This window comes from Pteropus alecto, unplaced genomic scaffold, assembly GCF_000325575.1.
Source record: "Pteropus alecto unplaced genomic scaffold, ASM32557v1 scaffold196, whole genome shotgun sequence".
NCBI lineage: Eukaryota > Metazoa > Chordata > Mammalia > Chiroptera > Pteropodidae > Pteropus > Pteropus alecto.
In genome coordinates this window covers 1,403,334-1,412,983 of record NW_006439717.1, presented here as the reverse complement: position 1 = coordinate 1,412,983, position 9,650 = coordinate 1,403,334, and the positions used below count along the sequence as shown (strand labels likewise).

General features: G+C 42.6%; 1 protein-coding gene across 1 annotated transcript in view; it reads right to left on the bottom strand.

The window, feature by feature from the left end:
* ARF3 (ADP ribosylation factor 3) overlaps positions 1-9,650 on the bottom strand; it is a 16,836-nt gene that overhangs the window by 6,494 nt on the left and 692 nt on the right. The gene's annotated exons all lie outside the window — the stretch shown is intronic.

Here is a 9,650-nt window from a genome sequence, read left to right as displayed (position 1 = left end):
CCTGCCCTGCTCTTCTTCCCTCCCTTCCCTATGGCACAAGACAGTCATAGAAATGCATCTTTAAAACAGCAATGAAATGGGGGTTCAAAATCTACCATGCCAGCCAGTTCTCCATGCCTGCAGGAGACATGCGTCAGCGGGCAGCTTATTCAGCAATCACTATATGCCAGCTGCTGGCATTCTTTGTAGAGTCTGGGAACCAGAGATACACACACCCCAAACCCAGCAGGCAAAGGAACAGGTCAAGACAGAGTGCACACAAACCCAAGAATGTGAAAAGTAGATGGGGAGGAATCCTATTTGCAAACTAAAGCATGGGGGTTTGGTGGGAATTTAGTTGTTTTTTCAAAAACTATTTCAGGTTTGTTTGTTTGTTTTTTCCTAATCTCCTCAGTTTGCAGCAAATTCCAGACTAGTACAAAGAGGCCAGATCAACAGCCCCTGGAGACCAAAGTACTAGTTTCTCCAAAAAACAGAAACAATGAGTGCTTATGGAATGTTTCATCTTCAAAGGCCTCCCCAGACATCCTCTAATGAACCAGGCGTGGTGCTCCCGGTAGGTTCCCCAGATGAGCCCTGCCCCTGACCTAGGGCTCGCACCTCAGGGGGGAGGACCTGGCTCAACCTCAGGGCCCAATTTCAGCCGAGTCACTCAATAGCCATTCTCCCTGCCTATCCTGCCTCAACCCACCGAGGCAGAAAGATTCTTGAGGATCCCTGAGGCAGGTGGGGACGCCTGGCCAGCTAACAAGGTCAGATCCCACAAACCTTGGCAATCTGTGGTAGTCAGACTGCTGGTTCTGCTACCATCACCTCCAGAAATTTAAACCTTCCCCATGTCTTCCTAGTTTTCATTCTGTCTCCTGCTCAGGTAGCCTTTCCTTCAGCTCCGAATGACACTCTGCTATAAAAGTTAGGTAATAAGGCTTTGGCCCAGATTATGAATTAAATTTATACGATACATTTATCTTGCTGTCATTCATGATGGGAACTACTGCTGATTAAATTATTACCAACCATGAATACAGCAGTGACTGAAAAATACCCCTTGACCCAGAACATGCATACACTGTCCTGGTTTGCTTCTGGGCTAAGCTATCACACTAAAGTCTTGGTTCAAAAGCTGATCACAGTGTTAAACTTATTTCTATTTCCTGGCAAGCCACATCAAGGCCCCTGAATTATCTGAACGACTCATGTGATACATATCACCTTGTGGAGCTTTTCCCTTCTAAGTCTGTACATTGACTATCTCCCCAATTAACTATGTATTCTCCATGGGCAAGGCTATGCCTTTTATTTATTTTGTACCCGTCCTTACTCCCAATGCCAAGCCCACTGGAGGAGTTCAATCAAGCACACTGGCAGATTTAAGCCCCATCTGAGGATGTCCTTATATCATTTCTTCTGTCCTAGCAGTACTTGGTATCTATGTAATACACAGATGGTTGCTTAGCTATCCTGTCAATTCTTGGCCATTTTCCACACATATCTGACTCTGGGACTAGTTTGGGAAAAGGACTAGAAATCGAAAATTGGTGGAATTTTCTCTTGCCATTTAATACCCAATGAAGCTGATAGATAACTAGCTACCATGTATCTCTTGGGACAGCCCAGGACCTTGAAATCAATGGACACTATGACTCTTCTTTAATATCATCAGCAGCTTCATTCAGATGAACATTCCAAAAGTGGTAGTGGCTTTGTCTTGGCTTTCTCTGTCCCTGCCTGTTACCAGAGAGCATGCTGCCCCTACCACCAAGATGGTAGTAACTTTCAGCTTTGTGGCATGAACACACATCTTTGGCTATATAGCCGATTCTCACTTCAACCATAAAGCATTCCTATAAAAAGCTCTGGGAAGCAGGATGGCAAAAAACCAAACAGACCTCGGATTGTTTCCTTATATATTGTATAGCCTATGGTTACTCTTTTACCACAGATGGCACTCCTGTGTGGATGGGGCCAAATGCCAGGGTTCCGTGGGGAGGTGGAAACTAGGAATCAGCAGTTAAAACTGAAGGTGAGTGGCTCAAGATGAAAAATGGAATACACTAATATCTCTTAACTAAGAGAATATCTCAACATTCTATTTTACAGTCATAAACTTTATTATCAGTGGTAAAAATAATAATTGCTCTAAAAATGTGTTCCAGTACAATCTGTGTAGGACATTGCATGAGTTTAATCAAGTACATTGGCTGATTTAAGCCTCATCTGAGAATGTCCTCACTGAGGACCACTCATTGTCCCCAATCCCCTCACCCAGGAGAGGCAAGCTGTTGCTGTAACTGGCTGCTCAGCCATCTTGGCTTATGTGTGTTGCAGGAACATGCCTGCCTCACTCTCTAGGTGATTTTGAGAGTCACAGCTCAACTTGCCATGCACGCTCCCCCTGCCTGACTCCAGTGACTGGCTCAGGCATGTGTCTTGAGACACCTCTGAGACTCCTGATCTGGTACCACCTCCTCTTCTCCAGGCTGCATGGGTCCAGGGAAAGAAATACCAGAGTCTCCCAAACCCTCTGCTGCCAGGCAGGATGCATCAAAAAGCAGCTTTGCTCCCAGATAATTTTCAAATTGAAATATCACTAATAGAGATGCTATTTTTAGCACAGCCAATAGAGCAGACCAATAAAATTTAAGTAAACAAAAGCAAGGCCTGCCTGTATTTAGTTTCCTTAACGCAGATGGCTTGTGACCTCTATAAACTTTCTAAGTTTTTATCTCAAGAACACTATAATCAGCACACAAGAACTCTTAGATTAGTATCTCAATGATTTCTATTGGACTCAAAGATTTCCCAAAGCCAAAGAATAGCTTCTGATGTCAGCTTCCATCCATTCGTTAAACATTTATTGAGTATACTAAACTAGGGATATATAAAGGACGACAATTTCTGCCTTCATGAAACTCAGTCAATGGGGAAAAAAAAGACTAGTAAACAGAGGACCGCAAAATAGTGTGAGGGTAAGAGTGGGGTAAGCACATACTATTATGGGAACAGAAACCTGGAGCAGTTAATCAAGACTGAGAGGTAAAAGACAATTCTCAGACATGATTCTCAGGTCACACCTGAGCTGACTCCTGAAGGAAAAGTAGGAAGTAATCAGACAATAAAGAAGAGGGAATGGGGCAGAAGGAACAGTGTTTACAAAGACATAAAGACTTGAGTTAGAGATAGCACTTCTTATTAGCCAAACCCAGGTGCGACTGGGAAGTAGTTTATTTGGATGCTTCATGGTGAGTGAAAAAAGAACTGATGAGCCTGGAGAGATAAGCAAGGGCTACATCATGAAGGGCCTTAAAGGCCATACTGAGAAACATGATCAGATATGTGCTTTAGAAACATCATTCTGGTAGCAGTTTAGGGAATAAATTAAAACAGGAAAGAGTAGAGGCAGAGAGAACACTAAGGAGGTACAGTAATACATATGTGCAATCAGAAATTCTTAACCAAAGGCGGCAAGAACAGGACAGATTGGAAACATCAAAATAGTAGAAGCCACAGGATTTAACGACTGATTAAATGTAGGAAGGAATAGAAGAGTCAAGATTCTCAGGTCTCAGGCCTGGATGATTCAGTGGCATTTCTTTAGACAGAAAATAAAAAGAGGAACAGATCTGAGAGTGAAGATGTCTGTTTTTAGATTAAATGTTGATTCTGAGGTGCTACATCATGAAGCACAGCAGGTAAGTCTGGGCTGGGTATTTGGGAATCATCTGCACTGATTGTAAATGGAGGAACCAAGATAATCCAAGGTGGCTGTAGTTCCTGACTGCCTACTCAACAGCCATTCTTTCCCTTCTGTCTTCTAATAGAACCCCTAATTTTTCAGATGTTAGGACAGCAGGGTATGATATACCCTTCCCCAGCCCCAGGGTATGAAAACTGATCAGCCTAAAGGATGTGGGCATTCCATTTCCCCTGCCAGTGAATGAGTCACCAATGGTCATGTCCTAATTCTAGCCAATAAGGTATAAAGAAAGTCTGTTGGGAGCATCTGGGAAAGTTTTCCTCAATCTTAAAAAAGGACATATGGCAATGTTCTCTTGTTCAGCCTTTAGATGTTGATGTAGGAAGATGAGATACTGGAGTAATCTTAAGACCATGAACAGAGAGACAGAAGAACTCTACGATGTCAGAGCAAAAAAATGAAGAAAACGTGGGTCATGAGTAAGTGTCAAGGTGGCAGATTAAAAACAAAAAATCAACCAAAAAAGTGTTCTACCCCTAGATAATTTTGTGTGTGTGCATGGTAAAAATATATATATCAAAATTTACCATTTTAACCATTTTTAAATGAAAAGTTTAGTGGCATTAAGTACATTCACATTGTTGTGCAACCATCACCACCATCCATCTCCAGAATTTCTTCATCTTCTCAAACTGAAACTCCCATCTCCCCTCCCCCTGGCAACCTCCATTCTACTTTCTGTCTCTATAAATTTGACTATTCTAGGAACCTCATAAGTGGAACCACATAGTGTGTCCTTTTGTGTCCTCTCCACCTAGACCTCTTGCTATATGCTATAATAAATCTCCTTATTTTTTGAGCCACAGATATCTTTTTCTATCTTTTGCCAACTGATACATCCTGATATATATAGGGAGAGTGTGTACAGTGAGACAGGAGAAAAGTCCAAAGGCAGAAACCTGAGGAACATCAACATATAAAAGCAGTGGGCAAAAAAATGAGGCCAGGAAAGAGAATAAGAAGCAACTTGAAGGGTAGAAAGGAAATATAGAGAGTAATACATCATAGACACCAATAAGGAAAGAACATTAAAAAAAAAAAAAAGGAAGGCAGGCCAAAGGCTGTAGAAAGGCCAAATTAATATAAAGCCTGAAAGATTGAATTTCGCTACTAGGCAATCAAGGATGACCTTGTTATAAATTAAAACATACGTAAAACATATGACCTTGTTATAAATTAAAACATACGTAACTAAAATTAGGCTCCATTTAATTCAATTAGCAGTGTTTAGGCTCAAGCCAGAATCATTATGCCAGTTTCTCCTCTAGTCCAATATGACTCCAGTACAGGATAACCTGAAGAAGGCCACACAACAAGCAAAGAAGAATTCTAAATCACCATGTCCAACAGAGATCCAGACACTGGGAAGGGTCTGGCTTTTTCCATGGCCAACCCTCAGCAAGTGAGTCAGAACAGAGCATTAGGTCCGTTTCAGAATACATGGCCTAGCCAGATAAAACAGAGACCAGATAAAAACTAGACTCATTTGTTTCTCTGTAACATTCTGTGGCACTGCCCTCGAACCAAAGCTTTCAGTATGCCATATTCTTAGAATCTGATCAGTTTACAATTGCTTCATCTCCTATTATTCAATGGCTGCTCTAATGCCCACATCTATAGCCTTAAACACTAAGAACACTATACTTTCCTAATTACTGAAATTCCATGAGTAGTCTGCCTAAAGCCCTAATAAACCTTTGCCCCCAATTTGACTGTGCAGATCAAGATGGAGCTGCCAGCAAACAGATGAAACAGGAAGCTAGGGTTTGGACGAGACCAACCATTATAGAGCACCTTAACAGTACAGAAGACAGAACTGCCTACCATGGAGAGTAAAAGTCATCTGTGATCCCTTATCATCTCAAACACACTTCTCTAGAATTATCAGAGTATGTTTTATTCATATTTGCCTCCTTCACTCTCCAGAGCTGGAACTTTCCAAATAATATTCCTTTAATGCATTACAGGAATGAAAGACAGCTGGAGATAATGATCCCATCAGTACTATATGGCTAAACAGGGCTTACAATGGCTAGAGGCCTTGGGCTAGCCATCTCATATTACAAGCGGCCATGTCTGTCTCACTACTACCATTTTCTGTGTATGTCAAGATGGGAAAAAGTTTGGGAAGTACTTCACTAGACTATGAACCTCTTGCCAGCAGGGACCGTGCCTTACTCACGTTTCATGTCCCCAACTTCCAACACTATAACCTGTAGCTAGATTTGACATGCTTATGGAGAAACACACTACTGATGGTGGCAAAACATTTGTGAAGTTGAGGAAGACATTATCCTTTAGGTAATCCCCAATCCTTTTCCCAAATCTGACAAAGTAGAGAAGTGGTTTCTACATTCTTAGAGCCCTACGGTTCCTTGAACAGGATTCAGAGGCTGCTTTGGGGAAAGGATAAACCATGAGAGGTTCTAATTATGCTCACCAACTCTCCACCACAACTCTCTTAACACAGAGTAGCTCCACTTTTACCCATTTTATACACTAGACTTCAAACAGGATTTTATATAAGGTAAGGTTCAATTGCTTTGGGGTGGGGGGTGCAAAAACCACTGCAACAGAGAGCTAATGTTCTCCTGCATCCTAAATCATGTTGAAGTTTAAACATTCATGCTGGACATTCTGTGTATATGCTCATAAAAGAAGAGTTATGCTAGGCTCTCACCAATGATGAGAGAGCTAAAAGGTATTGTGAGATCTGCCACATCCAATCATCTCACCTTTCTTCAGGAATATGGTGATAATGATGGATCCCTGAAATCTCAACCATTTCCTTTCTGGTCCATGCAGTGCAGCAGATCCTTTGCAAAAGTCCATGACAAAGATCTAACTCATTTATGGAATCCCTACATCAGTTCTTTCCCAGACTACAATACAGAACCTTCACACGTTTGTGGAACTCTTTCCAAATGCTCCCCATGTCTTTTCAGTATCAAAAAAAATTTATCAGCAATCCACCAATATTTGTGACAGATGTTGGAAAGGTAGAATTACACAGATATCACAACTCTGGACCTTAATACATTTTGCAATATACTCGGAGGTGAACTTTTAAAGGAGTTATGACTAAATAAAGGAAAGAGAAGATACGGAAATGCTCATGGGGACCTAAAATAATAGAAGCCAGGAATCTATATCCTGACCTAGGTCAATCAGGGTGCACCTTTAAAGAAGAGTTAACCATTATCTCAGAGTCATGCTGACTTTTTAAAACATGAACAGTATGAGCCCCCACATTCTCACCCTACATTCAAGCTGATGGTTCAGGGCCCCTGCCTTGCTTCGGCTTCACCTCCCACTCAGGCAGCAGGAGCTGCCTCTGTGAGGCTGATGCTGAAAAAAGATTTCACTGCTCACAAGCCTACGACCAGCACAGAAAGTCATGGTAACAATCGTCCCTCTAACACAGGCAACTCAGGCGGCAGGTTGTTTTTCAGTTTTTTTGTTTTTGTTTTTTGTAAATCTTTAAGGTAGTCCTGAGTGAGTGCTCATATTATTATTACTATTGTAACAACGAGTGCTATTAAGAGCAGCTAACATTTACTTGGGGCTTACTATGTGCTTTGTGCAATACTAAGTGCTTTGTGTGTATTATCTCATTTAATCCTCATGCCAATACTATAAAGTAGGTATTATCATTATTGTACTCTTTACAGATGAGGAAAATGAAGCTAAGAGAATACAAGTAATTTCACCCAAATCATACTAGTAATAGCAGAGGCGAGATTTGAACCCAGTTTTGTCCAATTCCAAGTCCACACCATACCAATTTGCTTCTAAATTCACCTGCAACAAAAATGACGATGAAAGCCAGTTACATGCTTTGAATCTCAGGACCCTCGGCATCCATTTCTAAAGGTACACAGGGAAGCAGATTCCATAATTTCCCTCGGTTATTTACTCAGCTTGAACAAACCTGGTTTTAAAGAAGTTCCTTCTTCTAACCAACAAATCCTGCCCACTGTCCTTTGAGTCCATTTCCCCTTATTATGACTCCAGTGGAAGAGAGTAGCAGAGATGAAAACACACAATATGATCCTTTGTGCACTTAAGACTTCACTTCCACTCTCTCCAGCCTGCTGTCTGCCTTCTTTTATACTTGCATTCAGTTTAGTAATAGCAGCTACCATTCATTGGCATCAATTCTGTGCCAGGCACCACATACATACACTGGCTCCCTCCTCCATGATCTTTAGGATCCCAATTTGCACACAACACTTTAGACTTACAGCTCATGGAGAGACCCCTTTGCCCACAATGGGGAATCAAGAGATCTGGAATTTCAAATAAATAATGACTCTATATGTTCTAGTAATATTTTTATTTTGTGGCCTTAGTTTCCATTATCCATGCCTATTTTGTGCCTCTTAGGAAAGTGGAGAGACCCAAGACTTCTTAAATATAAAGGCTAAGGTGCTTTGTACCCTCGCTCAGTTATCTCCAGGCACTCTTCCTGACCACCAAGCCATCTCTTTCTCTCTCTTTAAACTGCAGTAAGAAAGCTTTGAGTTCTATCCATTCACATCCTGTATTCATCATGAGTGCCTACTATCTGCATACACATTCTGAGAGATGCAAGATGAGCTCTAATTCCTGCACTCAAGAAGTTTAGCCTCTTTAGGAAAGCAAGACATGTACATAAAAATTCTGACTACACAAAGTAATAATTCTACACTGGGAGCAGGAGGCGCGTGAATGTGTAATATATGAGGTCCCTTCTCCCCTGAATCCAAGGTCAATGATTCATTCTGCAAAAAGGTGAATTCAATGGATCGGTTTCTTTCTTAGAATGAGCTTTTACAGACATGTTATTCAAACTCAGGTCTAATGTGCCATGACCACTGTTCCACTCCAGTCATAGCAAATGGAGACACCCCAACAGCAAGCTCAAGACAAAATGGCAGCAAATTAGGGACAGTATGCAGAGACTAGATTCTGTCCTGTTGCACTGACCCAAGCAATCAGACTCCTGCAGCAGATCTCCTACCAATAAAACTTTCATGCCATATACCGGGGTGACCCAATCCAACAGCAGCAGAGACAGGTTTTAAGTTACACTTCTCCCTCACCCAGATGACTTCACTATTTCTTCTCACTCCTGACCACATACCACACTCTTCCTGGCCAGGCCAGAGGGAGACTGGCAGTAATTCAACCCAGAAAGAAGGGAACTCCCCCAAAACAGGAGCTACCACTTTTCTAATCAAGTGGCCCGTTTAAACAGGGAACTCCACCTCCCCCTCCTTTCCTCAAATATTGGTGTAAGCAATGGCTTCATTTTCTGTTCCGGGAATCCTGGTACTTCCTAAAGAAAAAAAGCGGATTGGAAGACACAAACTCAGAGGCAGCGACAAGATGCTCCCTCCTCCTGAGACCGCCCCCGCTTCGCCTGGGGGAGGAAGGCAGCACCTCTCTTCTCCAAGCAAAATCAGATCCCCCTCCCCATTCTGCCTCCTCTCCTCCCGCTCCCCACCTGCTACCCTCTTCCCAACGTGCGGTTCCCAAGACCCGAAAGCGCAACCTCACCAGAATAGTGCCCCTGGGGTGCCCCACTAGCCTGCCGTGCCGGCTACTCCCTAAACCCCCTACGTACCCCTGCCCCACAATAGGGGGAGGGGGTCACCACAGCAAGGTTTCTCTGTAGTCTCCTATTACTAAGGTTGAGGGGAAGATGGAGTAGGAAAAAGCAGCATTCCTTACCCTTCAACAGGAAAAGGATACAAAACAGTCATCACCGCCCCCGCATCACCTCTCCTTGGACTGCTTTCCTCCCCCTCAACCCTCTAACCCTCGTAAGCCCACCTAATGCAGGCGAGGGGAACCTAACTGCAGCCCAGGTCGCCCACTTGTGCGAGGTGGAGCACAAATTCGTGTGTGC